Source organism: Poecilia formosa, unplaced genomic scaffold (genome assembly GCF_000485575.1).
Source record: "Poecilia formosa unplaced genomic scaffold, Poecilia_formosa-5.1.2 Scaffold771, whole genome shotgun sequence".
NCBI lineage: Eukaryota > Metazoa > Chordata > Actinopteri > Cyprinodontiformes > Poeciliidae > Poecilia > Poecilia formosa.
The window spans coordinates 52,184-55,738 of record NW_006800710.1 but is presented as its reverse complement, the minus strand read 5'-3'; the positions used below and the strand labels follow the sequence as shown (position 1 = coordinate 55,738).

The following is a 3,555-nucleotide window of genomic DNA, read 5'->3' as shown; positions in this document are numbered from 1 at the left end:
TTTACATGCATATTGGTCAGATTTATCAACCTTTCTGGTCGATTTTTTTCCTTTGAAAAAATGTAAAAGGCTTTTTCACGTTGAGAGCATTATTCCCGTTGTCGTGTCTTCTTATATATGCTTTGCAGCATGTTTTAATCCTTTTATTGCCTTTTTGTATATATTAGAACCAGTCTGGTTGCAGATGAATCTCCAGTCGTCAGCCTAACCTCCCCTCCTGATCCCTCCATGGATTCTTCGAAGATTCAAGCTCCAAAAATGATTATGTAAGTGTTAATATTTCTGAAACTCCACATTTCTGTAATGGAGGCTTGTTGTTAGAGTTGTAGTAAAAATGTATTCCTTCGCTCCATTCCTTATTCTGTTTTTTTGTTTGTTATGATCCAGAGACCTACACTGGCTGTAGTACTCAGAGACTGAAGACTGTCTAATGCAGTAGAGGAGCATGTTGGTGTCTCCGGCCAAACTTCACGAACAGCCCAACAACCTGAAGACAGTCTGTTAGTGAGTGGACATCTCTCTGGTGGAGTGCAGAGAGGAACTGTCTCTTATGAACAGAAACAGAAACTGGATAAGAAATGATGGATCTGAATATCAGGTTGGTCTGTTATGTACTGTAATATCTGGCAATCCACCTGTTAAAAGAAAATTTACTCTCATATTACATGAACTGCATGCATTGATACAGGCTTTACTTTCTCCACCTTGTACTTTGAACAATTTCATGCATATTGTATTGTATTAAGCATACTGCATTTTGTATTGCCCAGCTGATATGCTAAACCTTTTAAAAAGCAATATGTGAATAAAAGTGACATGTGAAACATGCACATTATTCCACCTTGTAATATGTTTTGTAATTATGGTGCACATTTTGAAATAAATGCATTTGAGAAAATCATTGCCTCTTTATTAAATGTTTATTTTCCAAAGAATTTTTAAAAGTTCAACACAAAGTACCTATTTAATATTAATTACAAATAACTCTTAAGAAGTTAAAGAAGTACTCTGTGAGAGTTAATATTAAGATCTAACACTGAATTAGTGTCAGTAAGTGTTAAATTATTAACTCCAGCAGATTTGATATTTGACACTTTATAAGAGTTAAGATACCAACTCTCCAAAAATAGTTAAATTAACACTTTCTGGTGTGGACCCATATAGACACTTTAAAAGTGTTGAAATCAAATCTGACAGTGTTAATATGGGCCTCCTGGATTTGCTGTGAATGGACAATAATTGTAGAATAAAAGAAAAACAAGACTAGACCTGTAAGGGAGTATCATTTATCATAAAATATTGACTTAAATATTTAGATTCAGGCTATAACATAACTGTTGGAAAATAAGCTACAAAACAGTGAGGTCGGGAGAAGGAGGAAATTGGATGAAGCAAACTTTACATCCATGGCAGTGTGAGGACACTTCGGGGAGGCTTTTGACTTAATAACGTGTATGGGAAAACATAATCGGCATGCCGCCCCCTCCAGACGGGGTTTTGATGCCCCCTCTGGTGCTGCGCCCCTTTGCGTTGCATGCGCTGCATACCCCCTTGTTGCGCCACTGCTTACAATTAAAAGACGTCAAGCTACAAAAAAAACAGGTGCATGTAATAAAATCGGCCTAGAACTTTTAGCTTAGATTTAACATCACTAAACGAAAGGAATTCAGTCCATCTAAAAGTTCCTTGTAACAAGATCCAATACAGTAGAAGAAAGAATGAAAGCCTTCTTGCAGAATTCAGTCATAGCGAAAGGGACAGAAAGAAACATAAATTCTCTGACCGAAAAGTATGAGTCAACAATTCTCCATGCAATTGCGATACAAATATAGGTTGTCAGGAGTCCAAATATTGCATGGTCCATAAAAATTAAACAATGGGAGCTCCTTCAGGTAGCCAGAACAGGCCATTCCACTCTTGAGTATAAACCACAGTGATCTATTGATATTTTGGAGTCGGTAATGAACTGCAGAGAAGAGCGTTAGGCAGAGTCAAGCATCTTAAGACATTATGAAGGAGCAATCATATTAAAAAATATCTCTATAGTCCAACACAGACAAACTTTTTTCAGTTCCAGAAAGTAATGGAATGAATATCCAGCTAATTTATACCATTTCCATACAGCGAGCATCATTCTCTTACATTTTGCCAAAAGTATAGTCATGCTGAATTGAATTGAATTTATTATTTGTCACTGTACAATGTACATTGAGATTAAAGGCACCTCCAACAATGCAAACAATGTAGAAAATATATACAACATAAACATAAACATGGTGATATTTACATTATGTACAATATTAATCTGTTAAATGTATATAGATACACACATACACATATAACCACTATATAATTAGTGCATGTGAGCATTCAAGAAGCAGTTTTTGAGTCTATTCGTTTTGATGCATCTGCTTCGCCTCCCTGAGGGCAGCAGGTCAAACATGTAGAAGCCAGGGTTGGTGTTGTCCTTGGCTCTGCTGAGGCAGCTGAAGGTGTAAATGTCCACCAGAGAGGGGAGAGGATTGCCAATGATCCTCTTAGCTGCCTTTCTGACACTCTGGAGCTTCACCTTGTCTGCAACAGTACAGCTGCCTTATCATATGATGCAGTATGTCTGCAGGTTCTCAATGGATGAGTGGTAGATAAACAGGACAGCTGTAGTACGTTGCCATCATCAATGCGTGAGTGTGCATAAATGGATGAATAACTGTAGTGTGAAGCACTTTGGGGTCCTCTAGACTTGACTGGTGTTATACAAGCACAAAGTCATTTACCACTGCTGTAACGCTGTCAGTCCAGGAGAAGTTGGAAGAAATGAAAATGCCAAGAAAGTTAAGTATGTGGACGCTCACCATTGATGTAGGGAGGAGTTGGGTCAGTGCTAAGCTTCCTGAAGTCCATGATGACCTCGTTGGTTTTCTTGGTGTTCGGAGTGAGGTTGTTCTTTGAACACAGGGCTGCCAGATTCACGACTTCTCTGTAGGTTGCCTTATCACCCTGTGAGATGAGCTCTGTGGTGTCATTAGCAAACTTGATGATGCGATTGTTATTATGGGCTGGACTGTAATCTAGTGTGTAGAGGCAATGCAGGACGGGCCTCAGCACACAGCCCTGTGGGGAGCTAATGCTCAGTGTGTAGAGGAGAGATGGGGCCAAGACTCACAGTCTGTTGTCGGTTGGTGAGGAAGTCCAGAGGAGGAAAGCTGAGAGTGACCAGATCACTGATGAGTCTGTCCAGGATTATTGTGTTGAAGGCTGAACTGTAATCCACAACAGACGTAGCTCTGCTGTTGCTCCAGGTGGTTCCATGCTGACTGGAAAGCAACAGCAATGGCATCCTCTCTGGATCTGTCAGCACGATGTGCAAATTTGTGACAGCATAGTCTGGGGCAATATGCTCTTTAATGGGCTGCAAAACTTGATCACCAGAGCAGAGTGGAGTGCTTTCAGAGACAGCAGAGCTATCTCTGAAAGCACTCCACAATTATAGGAGTCAAGGGACTAAACAGGGCCACTGCTTAGTCCAATTTACAGTGGGTATGGAAAGTATTCAGA

General features: G+C 39.7%; 1 protein-coding gene and 1 long non-coding RNA gene across 6 annotated transcripts in view; one reads left to right on the top strand and one right to left on the bottom strand.

Annotated features, from left to right (window-relative positions):
• LOC107834793 (uncharacterized) overlaps positions 1–3,208 on the top strand; it is a 15,996-nt gene extending 12,788 nt beyond the window's left edge. Inside the window, exons 3-4 of the long non-coding RNA XR_001660620.1 lie at positions 2,800–2,804; positions 3,199–3,208. This is a non-coding gene — a long non-coding RNA (uncharacterized LOC107834793). The remainder of the gene's footprint in view (positions 1–2,799; positions 2,805–3,198) is intronic.
• The window catches only part of LOC103131472 (MAM domain-containing glycosylphosphatidylinositol anchor protein 2-like), a 76,414-nt gene that overhangs the window by 32,623 nt on the left and 40,236 nt on the right, over positions 1–3,555 (bottom strand). The window lies entirely within an intron of this gene.